At 38.8% G+C, this 20,957-nt stretch overlaps 1 long non-coding RNA gene across 1 annotated transcript; it reads right to left on the bottom strand.

Annotated features, from left to right (window-relative positions):
* Positions 1–17,716: 17,716 nt before the first annotated feature.
* On the bottom strand, positions 17,717–19,987 carry LOC122967918. Its single transcript, XR_006398710.1, has 2 exons — positions 18,657–19,987; positions 17,717–18,007 (listed from the first exon to the last, which is right to left on the bottom strand). It is a non-coding gene; the product is annotated as an uncharacterized LOC122967918 (long non-coding RNA).
* Positions 19,988–20,957: the final 970 nt, after the last annotated feature.

Raw genomic sequence — 20,957 nt, 5'->3', positions numbered from 1 at the left:
CTTCATGTCAGCTGGGATGGTTTTCAGTGAACAGGTGTGCCTTGTCAAAAGTTAATTGGTGGAATGTGTTTGAGACCATCAGTTGTGTTGTGCTGAGGTAGTGTTGGTACACAGCAAATAGCCCCATTCAACCGCCGTAGTAATCCATAGTATGACAAGAACCGCTCGACTAGGTAATGAGAAGCGACAGTCCGTCACTTCTTTAAGACGTGATGGACGGTCAATCCAGAAAATTTCAAGAATTTTGACAGTAAAAAGTAAAAAATAAAGGAAAACGTTTGAATGAGAAGGTGTGTCCGAACGTCTGACTGGTGCTGTGTGTATACGTCATCTGAACTGTGCCACTTCTCAGGGTCATAATCACTACGGCCGATAGATGGCATCTGTCACTCAAACATGACTATATGCTGACATTATGACCTTTTCTGTCGTTTTTCTCTGGAGGACAAGTCAGTTTGGGCTTTAAGATATATGAGAAGGAAAAGATGCTAAATGTAAAACTTTTATAAGTATATACAGTAACAACATGTTCAAGTGTAAGAAGGAAACTGAAGCAACTATATTCCTCCGTCTCCACTCACACTCTTTCTCTCCTTCTCTTCCCCGATTTCCTTTCTTCTCCTCTCCACTCCTGTCTTTGTGTTGTGTGCCCCATTTCAGAGGCTTTTCAGGGGCTGAAGTGGCGCTTGGCTATGCTGAAGTGTCTGCACTGCTGTGCCTGAGCCTGCAATTCACTGACTGTGTGTGTGTGCGTGTGTGTGTGTGTGTGTGTGTGTGTGTGTGTGTGTGTTGGTAGTGGGGGGGTAGTATGTGTGGGTGTGTGTGTGTGCCCGAGCCTGCAATTCACCAATTTCACTGCTAATTAGCCCACAAAGGCTACCGGCAGGGAGGAGCAGAGGAGGAGGAGGGAGAAGAGGGTGGAAAGGGGTGGCATACGCGGGAGGTCCAGGCCTGAGGGGGGGGCGCTGATGCTGGCACAGCTGAGACACATGGCACGGGACCAGACAGACGCCTTTATGTGTGTGTGTGTGTGTGTGTGTGTGTGTGTGTGTAGGATCTTTCTGGGTTGTGTAGCAGTGTGTCAGAGCATGTATCCCATGGACACTCTCTCTTGCTCTGGCGGTGGCTGGGTTGGTTGCAGCTGTAGTTCAGCGAGTCTTAACTCCTGAGGCTGGTCCTAGCATGCCCAGTAGTCCCACTACGCCTACTGGCATAGACTGCTGGTCCTCTGCCATCACTGCCTCTCCGTGTGTGTGTGTGTGTGTGTGTGTGTGCAAGAGAGAGAGAGACAGAGAGAAGTAGAGAGAACAAGGAGAGAGAGAGATTCACATCCCTCTTGCCAATTGTTTGACTGTGTATCAGACAGGGGCTTTCCAGGGAGGCAGGCTTCCTGGCATCCAGCCATCCAGAGTTGTGGAGTTTGTCCAATGTTTTGTTTTTATTCTTCTGTTTTTGTTATTTGTTTGTTTGTTTGTTTTAGAGTAGTAGTAGTAGAATTCTGTTTATTTATATATTCAGTATATACATGCGATGGTTTATACAGTATGTGTATATGTAGGCTATATTTACAGATGTATACATGTATATTCATACTATATACACACACACACACACACACACACATATATATATGCATATATGTATGTGCACATGCATTTGCATATATGTAGAGTATACAATATCATTGCATATACATATACTTTCATATACTGTACATACAGACAATTTCATAAGCATATACTAAACATTAATCATTCCTAAAGATATGTTATATACTGTAAATAAACACATATACATATACTGTATATATAAATATATGTATGCATATGCAGATACGCATGTACATGCATATATGTATGGCCGAAGTTATTGCTTATACACTGTACACATATTGTCATACATCACACATATATACGATTTCAAAAGCATTTACTAAACGTAAATAAATGCTAAAAAAAAGGTTATATACATGCAGTATACTATGCATATGCATATGCATATATATATATATATATATATATATATATATATATATGTGTGTGTGTGTGTGTGTGTGTGTGTGTGTGTGTGTGTGTGTGTGTGTACATGTACAGTACATGTAATGTCAATTAGACTCAATTAATCAATTAGTCGATCAACAGAACATGAATTGGCAACTGTTTTGACAATCTCATAATCATTTTAGTCATTTTTTTAAGCAAAATTACCTGTTTTCAGCGTCTCAAATGTGATGATTTAATGCTTTTCTTTGTCATACGTGATAGTAAACTGAATATCTTTGTGTTTTGTACCGTTGATCGGACAAACGTAAAGACGTCACTTTTGACTCTGGGAAATTTTTCACCATTTTCTGACATTTTATAGACCAAACAACTAACCAATATAATTTAAAAAATCCATAATGAAAATCATCTTTAGTTGCAGCGCTTATGTCAGTGCATATACATATACTGTATGTTCACACATATCATACATAGACAATTTCACAAGCAAATACTAAACATCAATAAATACAAAAAAAGTTATATACATATACTGGATCTATACATGTACATATGTGGCATACACACACATATATGCATATATAAATACATAATATACACAATCATACAGTATACAGTGCATAAACAGATGCACATGCATGTTTGTACATATATATGTCAACACCTATACATAAACTGTACATATACAAATACAGTATACTGTCATAATATATAATGCATGTAATGCATGTGATGTGGCATATATGCACATAAACATATATATAAATACAAGCATTCAGTATATACATAAATATATCTTTACATGTACTGTGTACATATTATGTGTAGACAATGTCAGTCAGTGCACAAAGACATTCTGTATGTATACTGTACATATAAGTCTACTTACCATTATATAAGCACGTATTGAACACGTTGAATGAATGTGATGAATGAATGTGAGAGAGACAAACAAAGACAAAGAAGCTTGACTCTAGAAATGTATCTCACTTTTTAATGTTTGTCTTTGAGGTTGAAAGAAAGAAGTGTACAGAAAAAAAAATACTGAGAATTAGATAGATAGATAGATAGATAGATAGATAGATAGATAGATAGATAGATAGATAGTCAGCACACAGACACATTTGATTGAATCAAAGGAACTTTTGCTGATTGACAATATTCTCCAGATGCTCATTTAGCAGGCTGAAGTGGGAAAAGACTCGGCTCCTGGTGTGTGTGTGTGTGTGTGAGTGATGGCTTCCTTGCCCTGTCTCTTCTCCCGGCTCACCATTGATGGATTAAAGCTTTGGACAGGTTTCAGCCCTATTGATCTCACCTGCCATTGCTGCTCACATCAGGTTGGTGTGAGGGGGGGATAAGACGGGATAGAGAGCATGTGTGTGTGTGTGTGTTTGTGTGTGTTTGTGGAGGGAGGTTGGTGAGGGGGGGGGTTAAAGATGTTATCACACTTGGATAGTTGAACTTTTTAAGCAAACTCATGGTGATTAATCAGCATTTTTTTTGTCATCATTAACTATCCAACTCAGTACCCTCTAAACAATGAAAATTAAACTAAAATAAGGGAAATTGACGCTAATTACTACAAGGTGTGTAGAGGGAGTGGGTGGAAGCTATTTACTAATTGAATGAGTCAACCTATTATTAGGCTAAATGTAAAACATCTTGTTTGCTAGTGTTTTAAACAAGCCTAGGAGGACTAAATATGAACGTAATGAGACTGTTTATCAAGCATGATTATCTATTATGTTTTAATTTGAATGAAAAGCCAAACAAAATGTTGCTATCTGCAATGCTGGTTTTACCTTGAGTTAAGAAAAAAAAAAACTATAAAAGAAATGTCATTAGAGTGAACTGAATTTTCTCTTCCGTCACTTTTTTTTTTTGGCACACTTAAAGATAACCGAGCACATGTGAAAACACACCCGGGGCTGTGTTTTTGTCGCTGTAGATTCAGTATCGAGACTCATTTTCACGCGGTGGGCTATCACCATCCTCCATGTCGCCTTATCTAACTAACTGATAAATAACACAGTCTGTCACAATGATAACAAGGTCAAAAAAAAAAAAAAAAAAAAAATTCAATAGGCTGACCAACAGCAATGTTTTCCCTAAAGCGTTGAGCAGTCACATGCGATGCCTGCGCTGACCTCCATGCTAATGAACAAAACAGAGAGAGAGAGAGAGAGAGAGAGAGAGAGAAAATGAATATGAATGAAAAGCAAATCTATCAGAAACACGCCTCCTTTAAATAACCCCCTCCCTCATTCCCCTCCTCCACTCCTTTCCTCATGCTGCCACCCCCTACCCCCCCCCCCCCCTACACCCTGTTATATTTTATTCTCCAACGCGTGGTGAATTTAATAAATATATGCAAATGTGTGCTGTGGAACATGACGAGTGTAAATCAGGCGAGGATGTTCTTTGAGCGCTGCTGAGATTGAGGCTGAGAGCTGACCCCGGGTTAATCATTTTTCACTTCCCTATCGCATTCAATTCTGCTGCCTCTGTGTGTGCGTGTGTCTGTCCATGTGTGTGTGTGTGTGTGTGTGTGTGTGTGTACATACAGAATGTGTACTACAATGTGGCAAGCATATGCGCCTGTGCTGGTGCAGGCAACACACACGATTCATTATAAACTTTGTACACATGGTTAGGATAATGTTTACTTTCAAATTTATGCAAAATGTAATGTCAGCGCTTTAAAAAAATAATATGAAGTTTTTTTGGGGTTTTTTTTAGCGGTTTATTTGCACGTTTTAATTGAAGTGACAGCAGGTCTCCTTTAGCTGCACTTTGACTGTGATTTTTAAAGGGTTTCAATGCTGCGATCAAAGGTTAGGAGATCCAACAGTGTGCTCTCTCTCTCTCTCTCCCGAAGGCTGAAGTAGAGGAGCGCTTTGGCGTTGCCTCTTAACTGCACGTCCCTTTCTCTACAGGAAATGATCTCATCTTCATCCAGGTAGAGTCGGGATTCTGTGACATGTTGCACAGATTCTAATTGTCATACAGCTCCTAATGTTTATTCAGACCCTTCCTTCTTTTGTTTCCCCTGTGATTGTCGATTGTGAAGTAAACAACACAATGCTAACACGCTATCAGCGCTCTAAATGGACCAGGTGCGTAATGATGTCGGCTTCCTGCACCGATGCATAATTACTCGTCTTACGGTGCAAGCCAGCGAAATGTTCACACATCCGATTGCCAATTTGACAATGCAGCGTGTCTGTCACACGTTGAGATGGATTTGTCACTGCCATGTGTTCCAACGGGACATGCAGGTTAGTAATTTTAAGGGCGATTTTAAACCTGCGTTGATTAGTCCGGTTGAAACAGACTCTGGTTCGTTATCCTCTTTGGTGTGATTCGTTTGGGAAGGTATGAACACAGTTTAGAGGATGTAGATTCAGTAAAGTCTAGGGGTGTGCCCGAATATGAATACATTATTCGGCAAAGCACAAATAGTGGGTTTTATACGAATATTTGTTTCATACAGATATTTTAAAAATTATTTGTTTTGGGGAAGAAAAAAAAAACATGTCAAATACCAGTTTGCAGGTAGGTTACATCGTTATCTCAGTTTCTCTGTAAATCCCAAGGGACTCTCCATAACCTGTTGTCCCCCTTCTCCTTTCCACAAAGTTAGGTTGTAAAAAAATAGGCAATAAATTAAATGAGACTCCAGTTCAAGACCTGGTGTGGGGACCTCCTTTGTAAAATATTTAATTCATGAACACTTATTGTAACACTTTAATTTCCTAAAATTAAAGCGTAATAAATACAAAAACAGGATTTTTAAGCCAATTTCCACTTTTGTTTGAATACAAATACAAATAATTTTGCTGTCTCAACAAATACAGATACAAATACAAATACCGGGCCCTCTGTACATCCCTAGTGTAGTCACAATTAAGTTCTGGAGCAGTTTGTTTGTGGTTAGAACTTGATCCAACCTCAATCTGACCAGCTACAAAGCATGTTCTGCAAATTTAAGCCAAACAGCCGACCTGGACTAGCAACGAAGTACGCTGCCTTCTTGATATTTGTGCAGCTAGGACCTTCCTCAGGACCTTCTTCCTGTGTTCATGTTCTCGCTATATACATCTTCTTTTTTGAAAAGAAACAGAGCCAAGGGGAAAACACATTGAATTTACCAACTCATCCACTGATTCAAACCAGAGAAAACTAATTATAGGTTTGAAAACACACTAATGTTGCCAGTAGCAGGAGTACAGCAGATAAGCTAGTAGGCTAATCATTTATCTTTCTAAATGTAACAATGCTGAGTGTAAGCGGAGCTACGTGACCGTGAACTTTCAGGAGAAAAATTAACCCCTTGACTGTTATAATGTCATAATAATGTCATAATGTTGCTGCTGTGTGTCAGAGTGCACCAGGGTGATCAGTGTTTAGGTTCTGCTTGTGAGGAGGGCTGACAGCGTGGTCACCTGACTGAATGAGGAAGATGACAAGAAGAAAGAAGGAACAATCTAACCACTTCAACCCAAGCTTTCCCTTAAAGCCGCATTAACTGATTTTTGGGCACTTGCTGTGAACACAACACTGACATATAATTATCTACAGGTTGATATGGCAAAAAGGTTCCCTGTTTACACATCCAGCAGCAACTGCAGGGCACAGCTGCCTATTTTGTCTGAAATAAAAGCCTGTGAGAGCAGTGAGTGAACCAAAACGGTAAAGTTGAGGGCCATAAAACCAAAACACTGATCTGAAATACCTGCAGCTCCACAGAGCTGAGGGGAACAGCAGAGGCAGATGATAAGAATCTATGGGTTCACAGTGACCTCTTTCACATACACGGACTACATTCATATAGCGCCTTTCCAGTCTTCCGACCACTCAAAGCGCTTTACACAACATGCCACATTCATCCATTCACACACACATAGTGCTGGCACAGCCTTCAAGTTCAGTATCTTGCTCAAGGACACTTGGACACGCAGGCTGGAGGAGCCAGGAACTGAACCGCTGATCTTCAGATTAGTGGACAACCTGCTCTACCTCCTGAGCAACAGTCACCTCAATGACATGTAGTCATTTCATCCGTTGTTAATCTAAAAAATATTGGTTATTTCCTCTTAAGTAGCTATACAGCAAGAGTGGACAGACCAGTAACTGAAGTGTAGATACGAATACTAAGTCTTCAAAACCAAAGAAATGTTCCTTCTCTTGTAAGATCAAGTTCTTTGCTTCTGTGCTGCTGTCATACTAAAGACATACTAAAACATTTATCTTTATTTATCATTAAAAACCGCTGCGTTTTAATGTACATGTGATGAACTTAATTAACAGGGAACAGTAATAATAAATCCTCGTGTTTGGCAAATCATTTTGGCTGTAATGAGAATATATATATATATATCTATATGATGCATTCACCTCATAAATCACAACACTTATAATTAATTAATAATTAAAAGTATCTGTATCTATATTTCTGGTATCAAATCTACTATAAAGTGTAAGTGTAAGTTTCCGAGTAATTCAGCTTCACATTTTTTTGGTATTCTTAAAACTTTGAGATCGTGATTGAGATAAATATATAAAGTTCTGTTGGTTTGAATCATGCAAACACAGTCTACATGTGTTTGTAATAATAAACTGAGCTCCGGTGGCATCAGAGAAGTTTAAAAACAGGCTGAGATTAGGTGTCAGTTGTCAGTTCAGAGGTTGCTGCCATTCTGGGGTTTTTTGCTAATAAATTCCTCTCCTAACTTTTCAAGTCAGATGAATATATCATTTAATATCTAACAGATAGGAGCCTCACTGTTTTCTGATCTCTGCCTTTTACAAGCTTTTTTTTTTATAGACATGAAACTCCATTCAAAGAGAGGCTTCACAGGTTTTTGATTTGCTCCCATCTCCTGTGCTCAGTCTGAGCCCCAAAAGTCCACTCCTCCTCCTCTGTGATGTTTCAAACTGATCTGTTAACACACAAAAAAAAGTGCAAATCTACACTTGGACACATTTTTTATTTGGCATCACGTTATCTTTCGGTGGGTAACCTTTGGTGCCGTCTTGCAAGTATCGTAAACCCGGGAGATGCCGGAATACATTTGCGCATAATTATAATAATATACAGTCCAGACAAATGTTCCACTGTAAATCCTTATTTTGCATAGACAGCAACTAACATGACAGGACGGGAATAAACAATGAGCCGTTTCTGTTCATCTTTTATAAAAAGACTAGAGACTAAATTGACTGGCTACTCGTTGTGTTTGATTTGTGTTGCATAAAGCTGAAAAACTGATGACAACAGCATTGTTTCGTGGCACCTCAAAAGTAGTACATACTGTCTAAATTAAAAAAATGTCAAACACTCATGCCACATATCATATGTGCGACATCGCGTGGTTGTTTAAAATGAACATATTTAAGATTGTGTAATAGCATTACTGCTTGCTGACGTGCAGAAACGTGCATGCGGCCTCAAAGCGACTGCAGCTCACTTATTTTCTAACTGTGGTCCTTCGATTTCACTCCTCAACATTTCATCACATCACTGTAGCACGACTGGATTTGTTGGAGGACGAGAGAAGACCTAGTTTAGAGGAGAAGCCTGGTGATATTTGATATTTTTTTATCGTCAATAAAACTCATGAAAAGACCAACACCAACCTCCTGTATCTAAAACTCTGTGTCATAGAGGTCCATTGTTGCCAAAAAAATTGGAAAATCAATGACATAATCCTTCATTATGGTGAACATAGGCACTAGTTTGTTTTGAATCAATCCTACATATATATTATTATATACATATACTGTATACTACTATATATTTGTGACCTATTTTTTAAAGATTTACGTCTTCAGTAGGAATAAATGGCTTTGGAGCTGAGTGCCGCCAGTCAAAAGTTTAGACACTTTCTTGCACAAGGGAATGGGAAGAGGTGTCTCGACTTTTGACTGGTACTGTAGTAAGAAAGTCAGGAAGTATTGAGAGATGAACTAACACATTGTTGGTTTCGGTCTTTTCATAGGATTACCTAAAGTGTAAGGCCGGTGATTTTCTTTATTTTTCTTATTGTCCACAAATCTCATGCGCAGAGCCGAACCAACAATGAACTCATACACTTACAAGCATTGTGTGTATGTATACAAAACCTTATACATCTTATTCCTCTGCACCGTAGTCCTCCCTTGTTATACAAAAACTATTAAAAGCACGTTACTGAGTCACACTGCTGCACTGGGTGACATGTTCCTTCACCACAAAGAGTTTGGTCACATTAGTCTTTTTTTTTAGAAACAGCTCCAAAGACTAATAACAGTGATCACATGTTCAGTCTCTGGAAAGTGGGTCCATGTAAGGTAGATGCTACTGAGCATGTGCAGGAACGTGGTTTTGTTTACAGTGCTTCACTAACTAGTAGCAAGTTGTGATTTATAGCACAACACGTTAGCAAAGAACTGTAAATGGAGCTGTGTTCCTGCACATGCTCAGTGGCGTCTGCCTTATACAGAACTACTGTGTACTCTGGAGCCTGAAAACACAGTTATTAGTCTATGGAGCTGTTTTTAAACAAACTACTGTGGCCGTAATGAAGGAACATGTCACCCAGTGCAGCTGTGTGGCTCAATGACGTATTTTTAATAGTTTTCGGACAACAACGGAGGTCTGCGGCACAGAGGAATAAGATATATCAGGCTTTGGATACACACACAATACTTTTAAATAGGAGCCGTTTGTTTGGCTCTGCACATTAGATCTGTTGACAATAACCCCCCTGCTTTATAGGCAGTATATAAACAGTTTATAAATGGTTTATAACACATTATAATGTAGTTATAAGCAGATAAAAATGCTTATTAATGTATTTCTCAACAACTATAACTCCTCTTGTGGACACTCATAAGTAGAAGCTGCTGTATAAACAGATAATGAATGACAACGTAGTGAAATTGTAATAATATAAAATACGTCTTACTGCAAACACTTTAAAATGCCCTGCTTCTAACTTATGCTTATAACTACATTATAGTATGTTATAAATCATTTATGAAATATTTTTGCTTATAAATGTTAAAAAGGGGGGTTTAAAGTAATGTTTATATCCCACAAAGTATATCATGTGACAAGCTTTATCTCTCCACTCACTACATATATGAACAAAGTCGCCTTCATCATCTGAGCTATTATCAGTGAAGAAAGTAAACACTAATGTACTGAGCAGCACAGTAATGTCATACCGCTAACACTTAGCAGCACAATTAAACCAAAGGCTGTTTGTTTTCCGTGGCCCGAAACAAGCTCTAAAGCTTCTTAAGGTAAACATCACCAGTGAAAACACTTGAGAACACCCTTAAGAGCATCTGTCCGTTCAGAGCTGATTCATATATAGGAGCATTCCTGCCGTCTCCACATAAGGCACATTCCTGTCCTTTCGCTGATTGCCGGATGCGTCACCACGGCCGAAGGCTTTTCTCTGCTCTTTTCAAATGATTGCGCTTCTAATCAAACATAATTTACTCACTATCTCGGCCCTCTCCGCAGCCCCTCTCACCCGCGCTCGCTCACCCTCACCCATCCTCACCCCTTCCCCCGGTAGCCACTAGCCCAGGGCCTGTTGCCAAGGCAACCAGCATCTCATTTCTAAAGTGTCAGTTTGCATTATTGTCTTCACGCTTTCCAGCAATAACCTCTCTCTCTCTATTTCTCTCTCTCTCTCTCTATCTTTCTCTCCTCCTCTCTCCTTCTGTCTGACTCTGGTCTGTTTGTCTGTCCCTCTTCCTTCACAAATAAACACAAATAGCCATAAATACATACATCTCTCTCTCTCTCTCTCTGTCTCTTTCTCTCTTTGGTTTCATTGTGTGCTGTGTCTCTCCCACTTCCTTTACAATTTCCCCTTCTCTCACACATGCATAATGCAAAGAAAAGCAAAACATCATGCATGAGTATGTAACTGTGTAAAACACATTACCTTTCCTGCCGAAGAAAGAAACATACTGAATATTATTAAAAATCACTTCTTTGTGCCATAATTCGTATCTAAGAAGCAATGAGCAGTGGTTACACAGTTGATAACTGAAGCATGTTTTGTTGGAAAAAAAAGGTGGAAAACCACATTTTAAATTTGAATAAAGCTATAAGATATTCTTTCATTCGTCGTCTTAATGCTAATAATAGAAAACATACACACATTAAGAAGAAATTAACTGTGGTTTTAGAAGGTTTAATGGTTGTATAACTTCTGAATTTACAGATTCAACAGTTCCAGCTGTGAATGGTCGGCGTTCTTTTGATTTTATTTGATTTCTTAGAGGGACGGGAGGCCTTGAAAAATAATCAGAAACACCTTTGAGTTCACTGAACTGTATATTGGAGCTTTGAACTAACTCTGTAAGCCGATTCTTAAATATGTTGCAAGCCAGAACAACAATTACTATCAAATTGGTAGTAACAAACCATCTCTTCTTAATTAGTTTTTGCATAAATTATTTCATTCATGCTTTAAATAAGATAAAGATTGAGACATAATTGAGTTACAAATGTTAGGTTTATAAGTGGGACAAAATAGTTATATATCACAATACAGCGCAGTCCAAAATAACAGAGTTGATTCAACACAGCTGTTATTTGGTCACAACAAAAACTGAAAACTGAAATTGAACTGTAAATTGAAATAATAACAGAAACTCATTGTGAGTTAAAAATATTCATGTTCTTTCTGTTTTGGTTCACTCTCACTGCTCTCATTAGTGACATTTTTGGCTGCAGCAGGCAGCTGTTTTCGGAGAAAAAGCTGTAAAAAGCTACTGTACACTACCTGCCCAACACCAAACAGCAACAGAAACAGTTAGCTGTAGACTAGCTGGCGAATATAGTGGAGCATTTAGCAGCTAAAGAGCCAGATATTTCCCTCAGGAGTTGGTGGAGACCAAAAACAGAGCTAAAAGAGAGTGAATATTGGACTTACATTCACCAGGTGGACAGAAACACGACTCCAACTGAATGATTATGATGCTCCGTAACACCTGGATGTGGAAACAAGCAACTGTTTGGGAATACTTATTGTCTTTTTAAAATAGGAGAAATATGTCAATGTTGTGTTTACAGCTTGTTGCGCTGCCCCAAAGTGGCCAGAAAATCAATTAATGGAAGTTTAAGCCTCAGTATTTCCCAATATTTTTTAATGCTGCCCCAAAAGAACATATGAAGTACGTAAGTAAGTAAATAAGCTTTACAACACACAGTTACAAAGCGCCACTACAGACACATACATATGCAAAATTGAACAAATAGATTAATAAAAGAGACAAATGTGGGACAGAGAGAAATCAACCAAACTGGAATAAAACAGGAAATGGGAACAAGAAAGGAGGTCTATAGAAAGGCTTGCCGATATAAATGGGTTTTTAGGCGTCATTTAAAACAGTCCAAGGATCTAACAGATTGTGGAATATGATTCCACAGAGTTGGGGCTAAGAATGCAAATGCGCAGTCACCTTTTGATCTGCGGTTTGCACGGGGGATAGACAGAAGGCCGAGATTTGAGGATCGAAGAGGTCGTGAAGTGGAATGGGGAACAAGGAGCTCAGAAATGTAGCTAGGGGCGAGGTCATGGAGTGCTTTATATGTAATCAGCAGGATCTTGTAGTTTATTCTGAATTTTACCGGAAACCAACGGAGGGACGCAAGAACAGGGTTAATGTGGGACCTACGGGTAGTTCTGGTTATAAGTCCAGCTGCTGTATTTTAGCGTTTTGGAGAAGACTGACTGAGGCAGGTGTTGAGGGAGTTACAGCAGTCTAACTGGAAGAAAATGAACGTGTGGATTAATTGTTCAAGAACAGTAGGGGACAACACGGGTCTTATTTTTGCAATATTTCTTAACTGAAGCAAACAGTTCTGGACAAGCTTATTAACATGATGGTCAAATGTTATATACTGGTCAAAGAAGTCAAACTCTTTTTTTGAGGACATATTTAATGATTTTGAATTTCAGGACAAAAATTCGGGATGTTCCCACAGTGTTTTTGGAAACAACATCTAGTGAGGAACCCTGAAAGGAACCCTGTGGGAACTATAGATATATCTATGGTGGGAACTTCCACCTTAGCTTCAACACTCAGCTTAAACAACTGTTGTTTCCATTTGGTCAACATCCCAGACAAAACAGTTTGCTTGAGATTCCATTGTAAAGTTGTGTATATTTTCATCATGAGATTCTCATAAAGATCTGTTCATTCCTCCCAATAAATCTTTAGTAAATTGTGATTTTATCTCCCACATGATGGAGATCTTAATTGAAATCCTGCATAATTCACGTGGGACACTATTTGCTGTAGGCTTAGTAAGATTGTTTCGGTCACAATATGATAACTACACACACTCTGAATATCGCAAACAAAAATTTGCTACATTCGAAGGGGAAATACAGTTTATTCCAGTTAACTTAGAGAGACTCTTTGCTGGCCTACTTTAAACCTAATGTTCTGTTTGCAGTCCTAGAAAGCCTGGGCCCTCTTTTACAGCTCAAAACACTTCATAAAAGATTGTTTTATCAGCTTGATATTTCATGATTTTAACTTATTTTATGAGAATGATATTATATTATTATATTATATGAGACTTATAAATATGACTTTGAACTGATGACATGTTTCAGGAGCCACAACAGAAAATGATGTATTACTTCTGTTTGGGTTCTCAGAGAGTTCAGGTGTTAAATGGCTAAATACAATGGACTTCCATATGCTTTATATGTGTGACAGGTGTGGATGGTACCTTTTATTTAGCAATATCACTCCTAAATCCTAAATAAGAATGTGCACACACACACTTGCACACTTATATGTGTGTGTGAGATTCCCTGTGTGTCAAGTCTAACAGTTAGGGGTATAATTCATTATTTTTAAAAAAAATTCAAACTGATATATGTGGTCATGTATAGCCCACATAACATATCAAACATGAAACATTACCTCATTTGGAACGCTTTGTGGTCATTTTCGTATTTTCTCACCTTCATCATATGTGCAAGTTCAGTTTGTGGCAAAAGTGAAGGGGTACAACTTCAATATTGTGTTTTAATAAGGAAAAAAACAACAGGCTGAATGATATGATACAGAGTATATATTGTTTTATACCATGGTACTCGATTCTGATTGGCTGCAGGGTGTCCATAAATTCTTGATAATGGACATCTACTAAGTACTAAATTAATGCGCTGGTTAAAATGAGTAACCATAGCAACAGGGATTCAGTCAAAGCCTTAGTTTACAGTTTATTAGAACATGTTAACAAGCTAACATCTAATTACAACAATGAGTGACTTCAACATTTCTTTTAATCTATTTGGAGAATATGACAACTTTGACGGCTGCGATGCGGCTGAAGAAAGAGAGACTGAAAAGAAAAAGGGAGAAACGGCACAAGGATTCAACACCAAGAGAATTAAATTAAATAGAAGATGTAAAAGATGAGATTAACACACAAAAAAAGAAACAATGAAATGGGCAGTTATATCTTCAGAGCCTCATTGTATGAACACCACAGGATGGTGACTGTAACACACAAGTGTTAGCTTTAGCATTAGCTTTTCAACGCAGTACTTCAGGCTGCAGCCGACAGTACACATGGCCTATCATTTGTTCGTGAAAATTGATCTGGGGACAATGACATAGCTGGATGATTAGCTAGTCTTGTTGTTAAACAGTGTGAAATGATATTTACTGTTTTGTCAACCGTGCGCAGTTACTGACTTTGAATCTTGCTAGCATAACGTTAGCTTTCTGGCTCATGGCTGAGCCAAAGGCTTCTATGAGCTGAGCGGATGAGAAATATCTCCCATCGCCAAGTTGTATCTAAGGTTCATCCTATTTACTGGAGTAGTGAACAATGTTTCCATTGCTTAAGAGCTTTATGAGATGGTAATGATTGTTCCAGGTATTAGTCAAACCCTCAGGTGTTACCAAGGAAACTGAGTTATGGTTTGTGAAAATCTTTAGATTTTGTTTGTAAAACGCATGAAAATATAAATGAATGGTCTTATTTGTTTTTCTTTGGCAAGTGACCATGGTATAAGCAGGATAATGCCCTTCAGGAATTAAAGGACTCCATGTTCTGGCCTCCCAATTGTCCATTAATTTCTGATAATGGACACCACATCAGGCATTATCCCTTCCCTAGACAATCAACTATTCTCCCGTTGGCTCTTTTAAAGCTGGAGTGGCAGGTAAGTGTCTAGATATAGTAGTTGAAGATTGTTGACCTCATAGTGGAAGGAAAATATGCCAAAAACAAAAAGTTGCATTACTATCTGCTGTCCTTGTTGGAAAAAATACTTAAAACTGCATTAACTGATTTTTGGCTGCTTGAAGGCAACAGAAACAAGTTGTGGAAACAACTCTGAGAAGTTCTCTTCACACTGTACGATTTTGGGCTGAAAATATGCAAAACGCGGTGAAATCTTTGGTCGTCAATCCAAAATGGTGCTCCTAGATGGCACTGTGTGGACACGGCTACCAACAGCTAATGTGGAGCTTTGGTGACACTTAGACAACCTGCAGCAAAATCCCCACAATGTCACTGCTGCTACGACCCACATTAACAAACAAGGCGATCAGAATACAACATGAAACAACAGAGTGACATTTCATAAGTTCCATTTTTGAATAAAGTTTAGGGGAAACAAAACCAAAAATAAATCTGTGGAACCGCTGCTCTCATATAATTTTTTCCATTTACATTGTAGCTCCACGATTCACCACACAAGACCAAGATTTTATTAGAGACATTTTGCACAGCGTGATATGCAATAAACTTATACGATCGTAAAGTTGCCTTTAAGTTAAGTTGAACTTGTTAGCAGACAGTTGCCTATTTACACATCCAGCTGATACAGAGCAACATTATCATTCTTTTGGAGTCGTGTTTCTGAATTAAAGAATTAAAGCACAATATTCACTCACCTTTTAGCTCCGTTTTGGTCTCCAACAGCTCCTGAGGGAAATATCTGGTTCTTTAGCCGCTAAATGCTACATTAAGTTCACCAGCTATGACTTGACACATAAATAGACTTGTCTGTCTGTCTATCTGTGTTTGTCTTCTCTTTCGGGCTGGGCGGGTTGCATACAGGGGTTTTATTTTAGATCTTTCTCGCTGGTTGTGGGCTATAAAACCAATAGCAGACTTTTATATTTACAAAAGTAATACCTTTCATGCACATAAGTGCTAGAATAAAACACTACATTAAGTGGCTCATTCCTCACTACTTTTAAAATGTTGACAATTTCAAACTGATGAATCACTGATGAGTTCAAAGCAGAAAAATGCCAAACATGTTGGTATGAGCCGAAGTAATACAGGGATTATGTGTAAGTATCACCAACCATAATGAACAAGCGCTCCCCAGGCGGGTGCTTGAACGTAGCGAGGTGCTTCCACAAAATGAACATCGGTTCATGAAACAGTCATGTAAAGTTGAGTGTTTTTGAAGGTCTTAAGTGAACATTACCTGTGATCTCATTCTCATTAGAAACTGAGAACGCTGTGAAGTGTTGATAGTCTCCACAGTCTGAAGATGTGTGTGAATGTGAGAACGCGCCTGATGTCGGAGAGCAGAAATCCGTTCCTACACTTGATGTCAGCTCCAAACATCAGACAGGAGATTTATATCGGATGTGTGAACCACGTAGCCACAGGTGAGAACACGGAGGAAACGTTTGTTGAGTATTGTTTAAGTGTTCACCAGCTGACTCTTAAAGCTGGAGTCACAAGTGAGTGTCTGAATATGGTGGTTGAATATATTGTTAGTGTTCATCTCTTAGTGGAAGTAAAATATGACAAAAAGTTACTGACACAGCACAGAAAAGAAAAAAATAATGACACATTGTACTCGCCACTTGATATCTGAGACCAGTGTTGTACAGTAAATTTACAGTATTGTACATAACTGCACATACTTTAACTTTATCTCTACTCCACTACATTTCACAGGAAAATATTGTACTTTTTACTGCAATATATATTTATTTCACAGCCAGAGTTGCTAATTAGTTTTTAGATCAATATTTTATATGTAAACCATATGATCCGTTTATAAGTTTTGCATTGCTATAGATTAGCTGTAAGTTTTTAAAATTAGCTCTACCTTGACAACATTTAAAATTACGCTTACATGTACATATCAATGAATCAATAATAATATTCCAATAACATTTAAAGCATTTTTCATATGATGTTATTTTACTTTTGATACTTTAAGTACATTTTGTGGCTACTACGTGTGTACTTTTACATAAAGGGGGACATAAGATGCTTTTTTTGTGATTTTCTGTCATTTATATACTGTGATAATGTCAGATGTTGATGTTAAACATAATCAAAGTTACAAAACTAGATTTACAAACTAGAGTTTGACAGACGTGGTCATTTAGGCAGGATGGGTCTGACACAAAGATGCTATTGGATGCATTATGGGAAGTATGTAGGATCCAGTGTTTTTAGAGCTTATGAAAGTCTAAAGTCAAGTAATTTTATCAAACAGCAATGCCAAACATTCTCTTCTATTCGTTCCAGCTTCGCAGATGAAAGGATTTGCTGCTTTTCTCTGTCTGATGGTTGTAAATGGAAAATCTTTGAGTTTTAGACTGTTGATCAGAAAAAAAACTCAATTTGAAGATGTCATGTTGAGTCCAGAGAACTTGATGGTTATTTCTCACTATTTTCTGATTTCTACTCTTTAATCTTTATTTAACCAAGATGTCTCTTGACAAACATTGTCTCTTTTACAAGGGAGACGTGGCCAAAACCGGCAGCTTACAATAGGTGTCACAAAGTTACATAAAAGCACATAAATTTACAACAATCACATCCAACAAAAGAAAACAGGATCTGAGAAATATGAGCAAGAGAAAACTTGACTATTTTCCTCATGAAACCTTTTTAATGCGATGCTTGAATGCCATGAAAATACAGTTTTACCGAGTTCAGAGCAGACTCCAGGGACACTGAAGATGATCTGGCCTGATAGCTGTTAGAAACAAGAGAAAGCATCTAATAAAGGTAATGAGGAATATTACCAACAATGACTTTAAGAATAAAAAGGTACATATGAACCTCTCTCCATATATTTAAAGAAGTCCACCAAAATTAACATGTATAAATTACAGTGATGAGTTCTTATTCCAGCGTTCAATATAAAACACAGAGATTAATGATAGACAGTAGAGCTGCAACTAACGATTATTTTCAATATCGATTTATCTATTGATTATATTATCTTTGTCTTATTTATTGAGCAAAACAGATTAACCAATAATGAAAATACTTGTTAGTTGCAGCCCTAATAGTAGACTTTATATACAAAACACATAAAAAACATTGTATAAAACACAATCTAATGTCATTAACTTAATTACCCAACTGTATATTAAGTAATTAAAATACTACTTACATGTGACATCTGTATTAATAATCCAATAATATACATAATAGTTGTAAGATTTTGAACGGAGGACTTTTACTTGTAATGAGAGTATTTTTACTACTTTCTAGGGATCTGAATACAGCTGTCTTAGACTAATCTTCTCCTGCATACAGACAATGTGACAAATATTTAATGTTAGAGTTAAAAAATGGGAGTCTGATAGTGGTATCTCCATGTGATCGGCTTATTCTACTTCCCCTACGAGCTCTATTGCTCTGTCCAGGCCGGCCCTCGGTGCTGGGCTGAGTCGTCCGTGGCCTCCCAGGACTCGGAAGGTTAATATTTGAAGGAAGGATGGCCCATAAATATGAGCAAAGGGACTTTTAATTAAATAAGCACTTCTTAAATATTCTCCTGGGCCTGCTGCTTTTGTTTAAAGATGATTGATTGACTACTATCTCTCCAGGCAGGACCATTAGTTTCACCACTCCCCTCCTGCATACTCCATCCCTCCCCACCTTCTCTCTATTTTTCCAGCTCTGCCAACATCTCTCCTCCCTTTCTCTCTCAATTACCCTCCTTCTCTTACCTCTCCTTTTCCCTCACTCCTTTTTTTCCTCTCATTCATCCCACCTCCTCCCTCCCTTCTTTTCACGTTCTCTGCATGCGTCTGCTGTCAGCTCCCCTTTCTCTTCTCTTTTCATCAGTCCACGTCCCTGAGACTCTCTCAGGAGGCCCATATTTCTCCAAACTCATGACAAGGTAATGAGGCCATGCTAAATCCTACCACGCCCTGGAGCTACATCAGAAGGTGGAGGGGCAGGTCGGCCCCTGCCTGGCCTGGCTGCCTCTACGTCTGTTTCAGCCACACTGTGAGGAGGCATCTGTCATCCAAGCCCAGTATCAAGCTAAAGTGTGTAATACACTCGCCGATCCACTAGAGGATACCATTTATGTGTCACGTTTTGTCTCGCCTAGTCGTGAAAGTACACATGTGCACCAAGTCTGGAAGAGCGCCAGGCTTTGAAGCCAATTTGACATAGTGGCCAAACTGTAGAATTACAATTTACGGGTCCAACAGGGGCCCAAACAGCATTTTTCCTGCACTCAATCATGGGGAAAGGAGCAGCTTTAAAATGATGGATACATTTTTTATGAGTATCACAACCCCCGTGAAATGATTCGTTTCACTATCAGAATTTGATCCATTTGGTCCGATAACATTTGGAAAGTCTAGAAGAGCCACACGATCAAATTATTTTAACCCCGTTCAAGTTAGCCGGAGTGCTAACTTGCTAGCTGCTAGCTGTCTCAGCCAGCGGATGTATTTGGCTTCATGCACCACTGAGCAACTTTCATAGGAATGAACGGGGCCTCTGGCGCTGTATCCAGTTCTCTTTATACAGTCATGGCGTGTGCGACTTTCAAAGAGCCTGTCGAGTGGCGCGGTTCAGATGACGGTGGTGGGTTGGGTGGATGGATAGATTCTAACCTGCAAAAAGTGGATTTAATGGACCTTGCTGCAGGAAACCAACTGCGAGTAAGGGACAATTTTTTTAAAAACCGTAACTACAATTGTCGTGGTGTTTACTGTTGCCACGACAGCAAAGGTTGCCTAACTTTAAAGACGTAGTAACTTTAACCCACATCACGTTTCAAGTGATCATTTTAACCCAAACCATGATCTTTCCCTAACCAAGTGGTTCTTGTGCCTAAACCTAACTGGACCTTAATCACAGCGTTGTCACACCTGCCAGTTACTGTCGCCATATTAGAAAAACGTACAGAAATCTATAGATTAGATTTCGTGACCAGTTCATGAACTGCTGTCGCCCCCTGCTGGTACTGCACCTTCATACACATGTATACTTTTCACGCCAAGCCGAGGCAAAACGTGACACTGACACGGTATCCTGTAGTGGGTCAGCAGGTGTATTACATGCTTTGGCGTGATACTGGTCATGTACTCTAAATAAAACTTTCTGATCTCCAGAACGAAGCGACCAAAAACAAAAAAAAAACAACCTCTCTACCTCTTTAACCATTCCGTTCCTCCCTTTCTCTTTATCTCCTTTTCTGCTGTTTCTCTCTCTCTCTCTCTCTCTCTCTCTGCCTTCCCTCCTTCCTCTGGAGCTGTGCTGTAGCAGCAGTCTGCCATGCTCTGTTGATTTCTAGCTGGAAGATGGGGATCGGCGGGGGAGCTCAGTCTGGCTGTGGGCAGCTGAGCCATGGACAACACACACACACACACACACACACACACACACAGACACATACACACACACTCGCACAAGCACAAAGAAACAGGTAGAAACTCTTATGTGAGGCTCAGGTATGAGAGGAATTGTGGGCACCTTGTCATGCTGCAATCATTACAACTTACAGTGTATAGCTTCACCTCATGTTTGCTGTGTGTGCATGAAAAAACTCTTAATCTGTGTCTATAGGTGACACTATGTGCCTGTGGGAGGAAACACAGCACATCACAGCATTGAATGCTGTATACTTCTTTATGCCACATGATAGTTTTTAATAACTTTATGCATTTTTTTAA

Source organism: Thunnus albacares, chromosome 18, assembly GCF_914725855.1.
Source record: "Thunnus albacares chromosome 18, fThuAlb1.1, whole genome shotgun sequence".
Classification (NCBI taxonomy): Eukaryota; Metazoa; Chordata; class Actinopteri; order Scombriformes; family Scombridae; genus Thunnus; species Thunnus albacares.
This window is presented reverse-complemented; position numbering and strand designations above follow the sequence as displayed.